Below are 16,595 nucleotides of genomic sequence, written 5' to 3' on the forward strand. Positions count from 1 at the left end.
AAAGATGACAGGCATTTCTAAGTAGAGCTTTTAATGATCTCTCAAGATCTGGTATCTTTAACACCAAAAAACTTCTGATGTTATTCCTCTGGCTGTACTTTAGTGGAGTATAATGGTTAACATTTTGCTCTTTGGAGTACGTATGACTTGAGATCAGTTCCTAGCTTTACTACTGACTTGCTGTGTGACTTTCAGAAAGTTACTTAATCTCTCCAAACTTTACCTCTTTAGTTGTTAAATAGGCAGTAGAACAGTTCAGACCTCATAGAGTGGTGGGAGGATAGATTGAGATGATGCACGTGAAGTGGTCGTCATTGGGCCTGCTGATGGCAGGTGCTCAGTAAATGGAAAGTATTCTCAGAGTGAGCTTTGAACCATCTGGGTGCACTAAAGAGGCTGGAAAATAATATGCAATGATATGGGACATCTGGCTGATAAATTCTACCAAAGAACTGCTTGCTGAACACCCAGCGAGTGCCCAATGCTATATCCAGCAATAGAGTGAATGGGAAAGTGATGGTAGCCATCCCTGCTCTGGAATAGTTTACAGTGTCTTCGGGGAGGGAGATGAATTCAAGCCTAATGCAAACAACCAAACAATAAAAATAGGCTCAGAAGAGGACTAGATGCATGTTCCAGGGATGCTGAGGAAGGAGCCATATGTAATTCTCACCATGGAGATGGTTCATTCTCGTTTTACCCCTTCTTCCTTGGTACCCACCTCTTCAGTAGCTCAAGTTGCAAGCTCAATTTAGCCAACTGATATGCTTTGCTGTTCTTTTCAATGTTCTAATTTTTAAATTGGTTGTCAATAATTTGAAAAAAATCAGGCATATTTTGCATAAAAATATGGAATTCTGGCTTTTCTTGAAAGGGGATCAGCTGCGGCTGAGTAGTTATTGCCCTTTTTTTTTTCTGGGATGTACTTCCTTGTTTCCTAGTCCCCACCTGCCCAGCTCCTTTCATGCATGTCACCTGTCTGGTCCCTGCTCTGATACCTTGCGCTCTCCATGGGCACAGAACCATTGCTCACACATGCTCTCTCTTTGGGACACCCTGCCCTCCCTCGTTTGCCTGGTTAACTACTGCTCTCCTTCCCATTCGGGCTCCAGCTGAACATCTTCCTGGAAGCCTGGCTGAGTGACCTGATTGCTTTTGCAATCTTGATTTCCCTCTTACACTCTCTCATCCCATGGTGAATCTAAGAGGAGGGCTGGTGAAAGTGCTCTACTGCAGGCGGAAGAATTTCATTACCAATAATGTTTCAGTTTCTGACAATAAGAAGACTGACTGACTTCTAAATCCCCTGCAGACAAAGCACCACTTACTGCCTGCACCTCAGAGAAGACCACTCCCACTGCCCTGCTCCACCCACCATGCCTCTTATGCAATATAAATACAGTACGTTTACTTTGTGTGTCTAATCATTTGATTCAGATTTCTCTCTCCCACTGTAAAATTTGGCTCACCATTGTGTCTGCTGAGCCTACCACATTGCCTGCCCCACTGCCAGTGCTTAATGAATATTAAATAAATGAAAAACTAAGTAGTTTGGTTGAATTCTTCACTTGAGAAATTGCGCTGCATAATTGGCTCTGTTGATTTGGTCACGGAAACTTTCTGAATATTTATGTTCCTCTCAGAGAAGATGGGAGATATCAAGGCAAATTCCTACTTTCTCCTCAAGAGGAAATTAAAAATTAGGAGGGAAATTTGCACCTGTGGATCAATATATGGCAAAATTTCAGCTCTGTAACCTTAAAACCCTAGCAATTAACTTTGTTTGAAAAGGTCAGTGGTAGTTGCGCTCTTCTCCTCTGACAAGCTGAGCTGTCCAACAGAACTCAGTTTAAATTAGAAATATCTTTGGCAAAGTTAATCAGACCTTGCGTAGACTGTCATCCTGCAGGGGAGGTATATCTGTCGGGATTCCAAGCTGCTCTGGGGAGCAGTTTTCTTTTGCTATTCTGAATATGGCATGGAAAGCTTGCCACCACCCATCAAAGAACCTAACAATAAAAGTAGCTGCTGTTTTTGAGTGTCAGCTCTGGGTCAGGCCCTGTAAATTCCGTTATATATATTCATGAAATTTTCATCACTTGTGAGGTTAACATTATTAATATTCTTATTTCAGGCAGGGGAAACTGAGGCTCAGAGAGGGTAAATCACTTGTCCAAAGTCACAAACTAAGAGATGGAACCTCTTACTGCTCAAACCTGGATTGTCTGATTCCTCCATCCATAATCTCTCAAATTCTGGGTTGAGGGAAAAATACCTTGGGTTCCAGAGGGAAAGCTGGCTCATTGTATTATGTCCTGAGTATTTGTCCCTTAAATTTCCTGCATGTTTATGGCTTTGGGGTAATGCAGTCCAGTTTGGACCAAAGAAACATTCCAAAGGAGTCTGGGAGAGTAAAGGGGGTAGAAATAAAAACTCTTTCATGGGTGTCTTAGTCTGTTCAGGCTGCTATAACAAGTATACCATAAACTGGGTGGCTTATAGACAACAGAAATTTATTGCTCACAGTTCTGGAGGCTTGGAAACCCAAGAGCAAGGTGCCTGCACATTCAGTGTCTGGTGAGGGTTCAGTCTTGGGGTTCATAGATGGTACCTGCTCTCTGTGTCTTCATATGGTGGAAGGAAGAGCAAGGCAGCTCTCTAGGGCCTCTAAGGGCACCAATCCCATTTGTGATGGCTCCACCTTCATGACCTAATTATCTCCCAAAGGCTCCATCTCTTCATACCATCATCTTGGGGATTCAAATTTCAACACATAAATTTTGGGTGCACACAATCAGACCATAGGAGTGGGTGTCACTGTAAGGAAATTCTGTATTAACATGTAAACTCTGTCTCCATGTAGTAGACAGGAAAGACAGTAGGTCATAGGGGTAGAGAAGGATATGGACTTTGGATCATCTGGGACCCAAGTTCAAGTCTCAGCCTTTTCACCTACAAGCTGGGTGATCTTGGGCAAGTTACTTAACCTCTTTGAGTCTCAGTTTTCTCTTTCACAGAAAGATCTTTATCTATCTCACAAGGTTGTCGTGAAGACAGAGATGTTGTTGAGAAGCCACTAAAATTCTGATTTGGCTTACGTTGTGTACTGGCTATACAAAAGTTTATTGTTGTCGTAGAACTTATAATGTTGGGGAAAGATGAACCAAAAAAGACAACTATAATAAGATGTTCTAAACGCTATTATGGGGGAAATATTGCAGGCTGTGTAAACAGAGAGGAGTCCCTAACCCAACTTCAAGGTGAGGGTGTGATGGGTGGGAGAGACCTGAAGACAGACTAGCAATGCACCCCAAGATTCGGGGGGGGGCTTTCAAGAATATATTATTGTGGCTACTAATATCCAGCTGCTCAGTGGATATCTCCACTGTGTGTCTTTTAGGCATCTCTATTTAATATGCCCGTTACTCAATTTTTGGTTCCCCTCACTCAAGTTACTCCATCTCCCTACATGAAACTCCATTTTTGCATTGGTTATACCAGCAACTCTGAAGTCACCTGTGATTCCATGCCTCTTTTAAATTCCATTTGTAATCCCTCCATAAATCCTGCCAATGATATCTTCAGAATGAGACCACTTCTCATCACCTCCACTGCTACCTCCCTGCATCAAGACACCATCCTGTCCTGTCTGAACCGTCTTGTGGTGGAATCCTAACTGGTCTTCCAGCCTCTGTCCTGGCTCTCTACCTTCCATTCTCTGCCTGTCAGCCAGGGTGGTGTTTCTACTGTGTAGACAAGGTCGGCTCCTCTTCTGGTCTCCTGGCTGCCTGCTGATCACACCTCCTATCACCTGGCCTTTCACTCATCTCTGGCCAAACTGGCTTCCCTGCTGCTCCTCAAATGTGCTGGTCAGGCTCTATGGACTTTGGATCATCTGGGACCCAAGTTCATGTCTCAGTCTTTTCACCTACCAGCTGGGTGACCTTGGGCAAGTTAGATGGATGATAAAGATGGCCTTTGCCATCCATCATTGATTCTGCTGTTTGGCATATTTTTCTCCCCCTGTAGACAAATTGGGTTGCTCCTTCATTTTATGCAGGCCCTTCCCAATATCCATTCTATTTACAGACCCTCCTGGGCTTCCTGTGTATGTGGTCATTTCATACCATCATTCTCTGTCCTCTTTCTCATGGCATCCGTGACCACCTGCTATGGCATGTCTTTGCTTACTGCTTATCTATCTCCTTCAACCACAGTATAAACTGTGAGAGTAGAGAATTTGCCCATTTTATTCTCTGTGTCTTCATCACATAGAACTGTACCTGGAACACTGTAGAGATTTAATGAACCTCCAGCATCCTTGGAGAGCAGATGTGTCTCCGACATTGTTCTGGTTATGAAGAGTTTCCTTGGCACCCCCAGCCAGCAACAGAAAGTATGGAATTCTTTCACTGGGACATGCATGTTCTACCCAAGAAGATAAGAAATTCCATGTGCTCTTTACAGTGGGGCTTGACATCTAGTCTCTCTTGCCATTTCCCAAAAGACGGCATCTGGGGAGCAAATGAGATGGTGGGAGGTGTTACTTGGAAAAGATCAATTGCAATAGTTATTCCTTTTAATGTGCATCAGCTCCACAAACCATGACTTATGGCTGTTACTTCTTAGATCCTGGCTTCAGCAGTGAAGAGGACCATGCTGCATTCCAAATGGGTAGGCCTGGCTTATGTGACAAGAGGCCTAAAGATGCATTACAAGGTGATTTTACCATAAAATGAGACTGAATAACACAGTCAGAAAGTTACTCTGTTATCCATTCTCTTTTAATGTTTCTGATTACAGGAAAAAGCATCTAGCTTGGTGCTTAAACCCTTGCCAACCATTTTTATCAAGACAGTAAGTTCAGGCTTAGACCATTCCACAGGCAGTAATGTCTAGCCAGGATCTAGCAACAGTACTTGTTTTCATTGTATTTATTTTAATTGCTGCTTTCTGTTCATGGCAAATGATGCTGGTTTTCCATTGATGGTTGTTATATAAAATTGCAATCAAAATACATTAAGATATTGAGTGGACATAAATAAAGAAAATTAAGTAAATAATAGAAGAGCAGGATGTGAGTGATAAAAAAAAATCATGAAGTTAGGGCACAAAGAACCGCTGCTGGGGAAGTCTTGCTCCAGCCTGCCTCATTGAAGCAGAGGTGGCGACTGCCATGCTGAGCTGGACTCTGGGTTGAGTTGTGCCATCCGTCTGGGTAGGCTCTGGCTACTGGTCCTGTTTTGAGCCCATTATCACCTCCCAGTGACTTTGAATTGGGTCCATCAGCTGCTTTTCTGCCAGCGATTCAGATCTTGCAGCCTGTCCCCTGTCCTCTGGAAACTATGGTGACCCAATTACTCCTGTTTAAGTGGCCCTCCTGTCAGCGTGCAGGGACTCATTAAAACATAGTTGGAGCAGTCATAAATGTGGCATACAACGTTGCCCTTTCTGAGAACCACAACCTGAAGTCAAAGCACGTTTCTGGTAATGTCACCATGTGCAGATTCCCATTTTCTTCTTGCCCTCTCTTATGCTTTTGCACATTCAAAGACTTGTCTGGGCAAAGTGTGACCTCAGGAGGAGAAAATGTGATGTGACAAGACTCCATGACCAGTTCCATTCTCTGAATGCCACTGAGGGGCTGGACAATTGCAGCAGTTGAACGAGCCAAGTGATTCTTTTGAACCGAAAAGTCGAACACAGTATTGGTGAGCAACGCTCACTACAGCAGCTCCACAGGGCTTTGTTGCATGAAAAATGGGTTAGGTGGTATCTCTGTGGATGCTTCTGGCATCCTCTGTGTGTCTGCCTATTGAACTAGTGATTACCGTAACACCCAGGGCTGCTGACAATACACATGGCATTATGATTCTAGTTGGTTATCAAAATGAGATATTTTGCTGATGGAGTTCTAGCAGTGATGATTTAGTGGGCCCTTACTATGTACCGTGTGTCTTATATAAGTAAGCTTTCATAAGTTTATTATCATTGCATTAAAAAAAATTTCTTTTTGAGATGGAGCCTCACTGCGTTGTCCAGGCTGGAGTGCAGTGGCACGATCTCGACTTACTACAACTTCTGCCTCCTGGGTTCAAGTGATTCTCATGTCTCAGATTCTCGAGTAGCTGGAATTATAAGCAGGTGCCACCACACCCGGCTAATTTTTGTATTTTCAGTAGAGACAAGGTTTTGCCTTGTTGGCCAGGCTGGTCTCGAACATCCGACCTCAAATGACTCGCCCGCTTCGGCTTCCCAAAGTGTTGGGATTACAGGCGTGAGCTACTGTACCCAGCCCTATCATTGCAATTTTATGTTGTGTGTGGTATTTTCCCCACTTTGCAGATGAAGAAATTGAGACTCAAAGAGATTCAGTCACTTTCTACAGGGTTTATAAGCAGCAGAGCTGACCTCTGGCTCCATTTTGACCTGAGCTGTTCACTCTGACCATGTGAGGGCACATCTCTAATCTCTGTGCTTATGCTATCTGAGAGGAAGAGTAATTACTCCATTAAAATAAGTAATTTCAAGGTCCTGAAACTTCATGTCCCAGAATTGTGTCTGTTAGCACACTGGCTGGAATGAGATGGAACACTCAAAGGGGATGAATAAAAAGAGTCAAACGAAAGAATTGTTTATAAAGGTGTGGGCAGAATTAAGGAATATTAAGTCGGTGCAAAAGTAATTGTGGGTTTTGTCATTACTTTTAATACAAGCTGGGACTGGGGAAGTGCCCCAGGGCCAGCAACAGCAGGAGGCAATTTATGCCTCTAGGCCTGACAGGTGGGGGATGGGGGTGGGGGGGACAGAGAGACAGAGAGAGAGAGAGGAGAAAGAGAGAGAGAGACAGAGAGAGAGAGAGAGAGAAAGAGAAAATGAATGAGAATGAGAGAGAATCCTGGAACCCAGAGAGACCTGAAGCGATAAGAAAGGGATCAATCGCTAGGAGCTGTGGCCTTGGGTAGAGAAATGCAGTCAGCGTCAAACTGCATCCTAGCAGGGAGAGCTGAGATATGCTGACCCCTGTTTCTTTCTGTGCTCTGACTTTCTCCTGGTGCCACCCATTGGCCAAACCAGAAGCCAGAGCACAAGGAGTCTGACTGAGTAGCTCATAGAATTCACTTCCAGGGCAAATAGAGATAGTGGAGATAGAATCTGGAGGGGTCAAGGGAGAATATACAGCGCAGAAGCCTTAACCCTTTCTGAGCCTTAATGACTTGCATTTGTCGTCTATATGCAGTGCAGCACAACACTCAACGAGGCTTGAAACAATAGTATTTATAATCTCACAGTTTCTTTGGGTTGTGAATCCAGGCATGGCACAGCCAAGTCCTTTGCTGCAGAGTCTCTTAGAGGCTGCAATTAAGGTGTTCGCTAGGACGCAGTCATCTCTAAACTCAACTAGGGAAGGATGTGTCTCCAAGCTCACATGCTTGTTCACAGGACTCAGTGTCTTGTACACTGTTGTTCAGAGGCAGCCCTCAGTTCTTTGCCACGTGGGCCTATCTGACACACATCTTACCTCATCAAAGCATGTAAGCCAAGAAGGCAATAGATAGGATCTGCTAGCAAGACTGAAGTCATGACCTTTTGTATCCTAGTCATGAAAGTGACAGCCTTTGCCATATTCTGTTAGTTAGAAGTGAAGGGATGGGCTTATACAAAGGCATGCATACCTTTGTTGGGGTGATGGGGACACCTTAGATGCAGCCTACGATGGTAACCTCATCTGAAAATGAAGACAATCATATAGTGTAACAAAACCCAAGAGATTTTCCTTAGAGGTACATATGAGCCATTGAAAACAGAACCATACACATAGGATACCTTCTGAAAATTCAATTCCCAGAAGTATTAAGGTGAGGGTCATGTAAAATTGTTTATATGAAAGTGCTTTGCAAACAAACAATTCTCAGTAGTTACCAGTGACCTCTGTGTTACAAAATCAAGGGGCATATTTTGAACCTAAACTTATTTGGTTTCTCTGCATAGCTTGGGACTCTTGAACACTTCTTATCTCCTTTACTGTGTCATTATATGTACAGAAACCAAACTCTTGGCCCTATACCCTTTTCTCTAGGCAGCTGTATGTGTGTGGATGGCTTCAATATGCACAATTTGCAATTTTTCACCCACAGATCCCTAGTCCCCAAGCATCACACTCATATGTCCAACTGCCTACTTGATATTTCCTCTTAGATCTTTCAAAGACACTTCAATTTCAGCTTGTCCCCAATTCACCCCTGATATTCTTCCCCAAAATGGTCCCTCTCAGTGCTTTTATTCTCAGGGAATAATTTTACTTTCGTTTTGTTATGTAAGGGAGAAATCTGGAGAGAAATCTTCCATGACGTCTCTGTCCCTCACCGATGCTCATCTATTACCGGGTCCTGTTGATTTCCCTTCTAAAATAACTTTCAAAGCTGTACTCTTTTTTCTTGTTCTTAATTTTTTATTTTTGAAATAATCTTAGATTTATAAAAGAGTTGCAAAAGCAGTGCCCTCACCCAGCTTTTCCATAGTACATAACCAGAATGTCATTAGGGAAACTGGGAAATTAACATTGATACCATACTATTATCTAATCTACAGATCATTTTCAACAATTGCCCATTTGCCCTTTGTCTCACTAATGCTTTTTTTTTTTTTTAGATGAAGTGTCACTCTTGTCGCCCAGGCTGGAATGCAATGGCGCAATCTTGGCTCACTGCAACCTCCGCCTCCCAAATTTAAGCAATTCTCCTGCCTCAGCCTCCCGAATAGCTGGGATTATGGACACACACCACCATGCCTGGCTAATTTTTGTATTTTTAGTAGAGATGGGGTTTCACCATGTTGGCCAGGCTGGTCTCGAACTCCTGACCTCAGGTGATCCACCCTCCTCGGCCTCCCAAAGTGCTGGGATTACAGGCATGAGCCACCACACCCAGCCTACCAATGCTCTTTATTGTGTTCTAGGATTTGATTCAGAAGCCTGCTTTGTGTTTTGTTATCACATCTCCTCAGTCTACGCTAATCTGGAACAGTTTCTCATTCTTTGTTGTTCATGACATTGAATATTTTCAAAAGTGTCAAGAGTACTGGTCAGTTACCTTATAGAAGGTCCCTCTATTTGGGTTTCTTTGATTTTTTTTCTTTATGGTTAGATTTAGGCTATGCATTTTTAATAAGAATGCCACGGAAGTGCTGTTGGGCCCCACTGCCAGTGCTTGACATCAAGAGTTACATGAAGCAAATATGGCTCATTACGGATGCTGTTAGCTTTGGTCACTTGGTGAAGGTGGTGTCTGCCAAATGTCTGTACTATAAAGTTACTATTTTTTCTCTTTGTAGTTAATAGGTATCTTGTGGAGATATTTTCAGACTTTTATTTTCTTTGAGACAGGGTTTCTCTCTGTCACCCAGGCTGGAGTGCAGTGGTGCTGTCTTGGCTCACTGCAACCTCTGTCTCCCAGGCTCAAGCGACCCTCCCACCTCAGCCTCCCGAGTAGCTGGGACTACAGGCGTGTGCCACCATGCCTGGCTAATTTTTTATATTTCTTGTAGAGATGGGGTTTCGTCATGTTGCCCAGGCTGGTCTTGAATTTTGAGCTCAAGTGATCCACCTGTCTTGGCCTCCCAAAGTGCTGGGATTACAGGTATACACTACTGTGTCTGGCTGAGATTTTTCTAGTATCCTTTCTCATCATACTAATTTTCCCACTAATTTTAGCATCTTTTGAGGATTCATGCCTGTAACAATCATTACTTTGGTATTTGCCAATCATTAATTTGGTATTTGGTATATGCCAGAGGATCTAAGAGGAGATGCCAAGTGATTTTCTATTTCCATCATTCCTTCTACAATTGTTAACTAGAATTCTTCTGTAAGAAAAAGCTGCATTTTTCGGTCATTTATTTGTTTCTTCAATTCTTTATATTAGTATGGATTTATGGATATTTATTCTGGGTTTTAATCCATTACTATCATTACAACCCAATTATAAAGGGTTATAATCCATTACTATAATTATTTATTTTTTGGCTCAAGTTGTTCTGGAATTGATCATTGGCCAAATGGCTCCTTCAAATGGCTCCTTTGTCCTTCTGACATACTTGCGTTGCTTTTTGAACATGTTGTTACTCTCTACCACCAAAAGATGTTCCAGGTTCATCTTTCCCTGCCCGAGCCATGGAATCTGTTGTGGGCTGAATTGTGTTCCCCAAAACAATATATCCAAGTTCTAATCCCTGGCCCCTGTGCATGTGATCTCATTTGGAAATAAAATCATGCAGACGTAATCAAGTTACAATGAAGTTGTCCTGGATTGGAGTGGTCCTTAGTGAAAGACTAGTGTCTTTATAAGATGAGGATGGTTGGGACACATACACAGAGAGGAGAATAGCACATGAAGGGACAGAAGAGACATCAGGGGAGAGGCAATGTGATGACAGGGGCAGAGATTGGGGTCATGTGGCCACAAGCCCAGGAAGGCCCAGGATTGTCAGCAACCACCAGAAACTCAAAGAAAAAGGAAGGATTCTTCCCTAACACCTTCAGGGAGAACATGGCCCTGCTCACACCTTGGCTTCAGACTTCTAATCTCCAGGACTATGAGAGAATAAACTTCTGTTCTAAGCCACCCAGTTCGTGGTACTCTGTTTGCAGTAGCCCTAGGAAACTGATACAGAATCTGTCATTTCTCCCTTTCATATAAGCAACGTTACATGACCCTCACCATAATACTTCTGGGAATCAAATTTTTGGAGGGTATGCTATGTGTATGGCTCTGTTTTCAATGCCTTATACATACCTCTAAGGAAAATCTCTGAGAAATGGATCTTTGTGTTGGAAAACGGTTTTTGGATGCCAAAATCTGGGTACCAGGGTCTTTTTCTCTGTCTTCTTTGCAGAATCATCTCATTTATTGCATCCTTATCATGTTTGGGTTACTCAACTCTTGATCCTAGGCATTCCTCTCTTCTAGCTTCATACCCTTCTAGATAATGGCGTAGTGTTCTTTTTCCCAAGTTTATTTCCACTACCACAGCCCAAGCCGCCATCTTTTTCTGCCTAGGCAACTGCAACAGCTTCCTAACTGGTCCCCGCCCCACTAGCCCCACCCACTCTACTCTTCCTATGTGGATCTTGATTGATAATATTGTCGAAACAATCTTGTTTAAAAGTGGCTTTTTTTTTTTTTTTTTAGACGGAGTCTCGCTCTTGTTGCCCAGGCTGACGGCATGATCTCGGCTCACCACAACCTCCGCCTCCCGGGTTCAAGTGATTCTCTTGCCTCAGCCTCCTGAGTAGCTGGGATTACAGGCACCCACCACTATGCCCGGCTAATTTTTGTACTTTTAGTAGAGACAGGGTTTCACCATACTGGCCAAGCTGGTCTCGAACTCCTGACTTCAGGTGATCCGCCTGCCTCGGCCTCCCAAAGAAAAGTAGCTTTTTATGCTAGAACAGTTTTAGATTTATAGGAAAATTGCAAAGGTGTACAAAGTATTCCCATATACCTCACATCCAGTTTTCTCTATTATTAACATGTGGTACATTTTTCACAATTAATGAACCATTATTCATACATTATTATTAACTGAAGTCCACACTTTATTCAAGTTTCCTTAGTTGTCACCTGGTTTCCCTTTTCTGTTCCTGAATCCCATCCAGAACATTGCATTACATTTAAGTTGTCACATCACTTTCGGTTCTTCTCAGCTGTGTTAGTTTCTCTGACTTTTCTTGTTTCGATGACCTTGACATTTTCCAGAAGTACTGGTCATATATTTTGTAGAATGTCCCTCGGTTGGGATTTGTCTGATGTTTTCTCATGAACAGACTGGCTATGAGTTTTTGAGGGGAAGAGCACAGAGGTAAAGAGCGCTGTTCTCATCACACAATAGCGAAGGTACATCCAGCTGACTTGATTTATGACTGTTGATGTGAATCTTGATCACCCGGCTGAGGTAGTGTTTGTCAGGTTTCTCCTCTGTGAAGTTACTCGTTTTTTCTTCCTTCCCATCCTGTACTCTTTGGAAGAAAGTCACTACGATCTCACACGTAAATAGTGGGGAGTTATGCTATGCTCCTCGAAGACAAAGTATCTCCGTAAATTATTTGGAATTCTACATAGCACGTTTCTCTATTCTCCTGTTTGTTTATTTATGTATTTATTCAATCATTTGTTTATATCAGTATGGACTCATGGACGTTTATTTTCTACTTTGGTTTATAATTTAATACCACTTTATTTATTTTGTTGCTGAAATTGTTCTAACTTTGGTCATCGGGAGGTGTTTCAGTTAGCTCCTGCATCCCTCGGACAGACCCTGCCTGTGTGTGTGTGTGTGTGTGTGTGTGTGTGTGTGTGTGTGTGTGTGTGTTGAACACTTCCTTACTTTCTGTACTACAAGATGCTCTGGACTAAACTTGTATCTTCTCTATCTCAATTCTATTAGGTTCGTGCAAAAGTAATTGCGGTTTGGGCCATGACTTTTAATGGCAAAACCACAATCACTACTTTTGCACCAATCTAATAGAATCAGCAATTTCTCCCCAAACTGATTTTCTCAAAGTGCAAATCTGATAATTACCCAGCTGCTTCAAAGTCCTTACCTTGGCATTCAATGCTCGGTATACCTTGGCTCCCGTTTACCTTCTCAGGCTCAACTTGCCTGCCCTGTGGAACCCCTCTTCCCAGCCACGTTAGCCCCATTTCAGTGTGTTGTGTGTGTCATGCTCTCTCCTGCTATAGGATTTTAACTATTCCCTTTGCTGGGCCACTTTTCCAGCAGTTTCCCCATCTGTTTTGCCATATTAATTCCTCCTCATGCTTTAGTTCTCAACTGCTTGGTTAGCTTTCCTTGACCTCCTTGACCAGGCTGTTTCCCTTATTACATCTCCAAATACTACTTCATTGCAACTTCTTTTTTCAATTTTCTTTTATTTTAAGTTCTGGGATACATGTGTAGGACACTCAGATTTGTTACATAGGTAAACGTGTGCCTTGGTGGTTTGCTGCACCTATCAACCCCTCACCTAGGTATTAAGCCCCGCATTCATTAACTATTTATCCTGATGCTCTCCCTCCCTCCCCTGCCTCCCTTCATTGTAATTTTACACTTCTTTGTGAAACTATTGGAATAATGTCTGTCTTCTACCACGCTATACCCTCCATGAAGGCAGAGTCTCCGTTCATTTTTGCTCCCATTGTACCTTGGCTCAGTGTCTGTAATATGGTGGGTGCTGAATGCATACCTGTGGAATGAATGAATATGAGTGTATTACTCTATGATGGTTTTATTCATGTCATTATCTTACTGAGTGCCTAATAACAGCTGTGCTAAATTCTAGGAAGAGAAAAGTACGTGGTCTTCATTCTCTCACAGTCGAGAAATCTGTTTAATTTCCTTAAGTGAGCATTTCTCTAAAAGTTTTTTTGAGCATAGAACTTTTAACACCATGGCACAGCTATTGACATCATATGTATTAGATTCTGCAAAAAAATTAGAGATTGCTGTGTTAGAATTCCCATGAGAGCATGGATCACATATCATCAATTCATTTGTTCACCCATCCAAGTGTCCATCTGCCCAACCATCCAGCATTCCACTCAACACATATTTCATGAAGCTTGTGATGTGTCTGGCGCTAGAGACTTAGAGCTGAGTGAGATGAGCTCCCTGCCACATGGTGCTTACATTCAGATGGAAATGATAGGCAATACAGATTTAATGTTTGCGGGTAGACCACAAGGTCAGGAGTTCAAGACCAGCTTGGCCAAGATTATGAAACCCCGCCTCTAATAAAAATACAAAAAATTAGCCAGGCGTGATGGCAGGTGCCTGTAATCCCAGCTACTTGGGAGGCTGAGGCAGAGAATTGCTTGAACCTGGGAGGCAAAGTTTGCAGTGAGCCGAGATTGCACCACTGCACTCCAGCCTGAGCAGCAGAGCAAGACTCTGTCAAAAAACAAAAAACAAAAAAAGAATTTTATATATATATATATATATATATATATATATATACATATTTTAACTAATCTAGATCCATATTCAAATAACAGTATATGCTTCATGTGCCTTATAACAGAGTTTACCCATTTCTTCCCTCCTGTCTCTGTGATGTTACTATAATTCATTTCACTTACCCATATGCTATAATCACCAAATACATTGTTACTATTATTACTTTAGATGGATGCTTATCTGTTAGATGAATTAAACATAAGGAAACTGATATAGTTTGGATATTAGTCCCCACCCAAATCTCATATTGAAATGTAATCCCAATGTTGGTGGTGGGGCCTGGTGGGAGGTGATTGGATCATGGGGGTAAATTTTTCATGAATGGTTTGGCATCATCACCCTTGGAACTGTCCTCACAATAGTGAGTGAGCTCTTGTGAGATCTGGTCATTTAAAACTGCAGCACCTCCCCGCTCCATCTCTTGCTCCTCCTCTGGCCATGTGACATGTCTGCTTCCCCTTCCGCTTCCACCACGAATGGAAGCTTCCTGAGTCCTCCTGAGAACCTGAGCAGATGTCAGCATCATGCTTCCTGTACAGCCTGCCTAACCATGAGCCAATTAAACCTCTTTTCTTTATAAATTACCCAGTCTCAGGTATTTCTTTATAGCAATGGGAGCACTGACTAACACAAAAACCCAGAAATTTTCTCTTCATTTATTTCTTTTATGTTGCTCTTCCTTTCTTTATGTGGATTCAGGTTTCCGATCTGTATAATTTTCCTTCTGCCTGAAGAACTTTTAACATTTCTTCCAGGGCAGGTCTGTTGAAGATAAAGTCTTTCAATTTTTATTTGTTTGATAAAGCTTATTTCTCTTTGCTTTTGAAAAAGAATTTCACTGAGTATAGAATTTTAGAATTCCACCCCCCAACAATTTAAATATTTTATTCCATTCTTTTCCGGCTTGCATGGTTTCTGAAGTGAAGTCTACTGTAATTCATATATATGTTCCTTCATAGGTGAGATACTTTCTCCCTCTATGGCTTTTTTGAGATTTCCTTCTGTTTCTCATTTTCTGCCATTTGAATATGATATGTCTGTGTGTATGTGTGTATTTGTGTGTGCATGTGTGTGTGTATTTTGGTATTTATTCCAATTGTTGTTTTCAGAGCTTTCTGCATGTGTGGTTTGGTGTCTATCATTAATTTTGTGAAGTTCTTGGCCATAATTCAATTATTTCTTCTGCTCCTTTTTCTCTTTCTTTTCCTTTTGGTATCCAATTACAAATATGTTACACCTTTTGTAATTGTCCCACGGTATTTACTCTGTTTTCTACTTTTTTTTTCTTCAATTTTCTTTTGTCTTTGCATTTCAGTTTGGGAAGTTTCTTTGACCTATCTTCAAGCTTGCTGATTTTTTTCTTGGTCTGTGTCCAGTTTACTGATGAGCTTGTCAAAGGCTTTCTTCATTTCTGGTGCTGTGTTTTTAATTTCCATTTGATTCTTGCATGTTGTCTTCTTTTTTTTTGAGAATAAGGGGTTAACACATTCATTACAGTTATTCAACATTTTTTATCTGATAATTCCAACATCTGTGTCATATCTGAGTCTGGTTCTGATACTCGCTTCGACTCTTCAGACCATGCTTTTCTTGGTATTAGGAGCTGACGTGAATAGGCCTTTACTGTGTGGATTTGTCATAATATGGATAAGAATCTGAGTGTTTTGTGTTTAATGTTTGCTGTAGCTGTAAATACCAGAGGCTTCAAATTTGTCCTTGTTTTCTTCTCTCTTCTTAAGCTTATACTCCTCAAAGAGAGTCCTTGTTTTGGAGCTCTTTTAGCTGTAACCTACTATCATTACACGGGAGTCCTGTTGGCATGGTAGTAAGTAACAGGGGAGGGGGAAACTTCTAAAATCTTCCAGTTAAATCCCAGTCCTTTAGTGGACCTGTCTCCCTGGGCTGTGGCCTTCACAAGTGTTTCTGCATAATTTTATTCACCCAGCCCCTACTCTCTTCCCTGATTGCAGCATTCGCAGTCCATATTCTTGCAGCCATGATCCTTCATAACTATGTTTTTCCCCTCTTAGGTGAGGCAGGAGGATTGGAGGGGCTGGAGTGGGAGAACGCCCTTCTACCAGCCAGGATAAAGCTCTGGGAATGTCTTTATCCTGGAGAGGAGTCCCTGCTCCCCCACTTTTTATCCCTATGTGCTCAGTTAGGATTTTATTTATTTATCTTTTCATCTTTACTGAGGTATAATTAACAAATAAGAATTGTATATATTTAGGGTGCACAATGTATGTTAATTAGCTTGACTGGGGCAATGATTTCAAAATGTGGGCCTTTGTTTTGAGGAAGGCTCTGGATTTATTGCACAAGGATTACAGTTCTTCTCCTGCCAGAGTCACCTGGGGATCTTACTTGGATCTTCATGAGAACCTGGTGGGGTTTCTGGAGGTAAAGTCCATGGAATCATGGGGTTCCCCTAGGATAGCAGCTCCCAATCTAGACCCTACTTAGCCTTCAGCAATTCATCAAAATTACCATCTAAGTATTCCTGCCAGTTATAGTCCCAGTGGCTTTTTTTTCCTCTCTGGATTTTGGGGCTACAGTTTGCCCTGCAACTTCACTTCTTTGAT

The sequence above is a fragment of the Nomascus leucogenys genome, chromosome 13 (assembly GCF_006542625.1).
Source record: "Nomascus leucogenys isolate Asia chromosome 13, Asia_NLE_v1, whole genome shotgun sequence".
NCBI classification, from domain to species: domain Eukaryota; kingdom Metazoa; phylum Chordata; class Mammalia; order Primates; family Hylobatidae; genus Nomascus; species Nomascus leucogenys.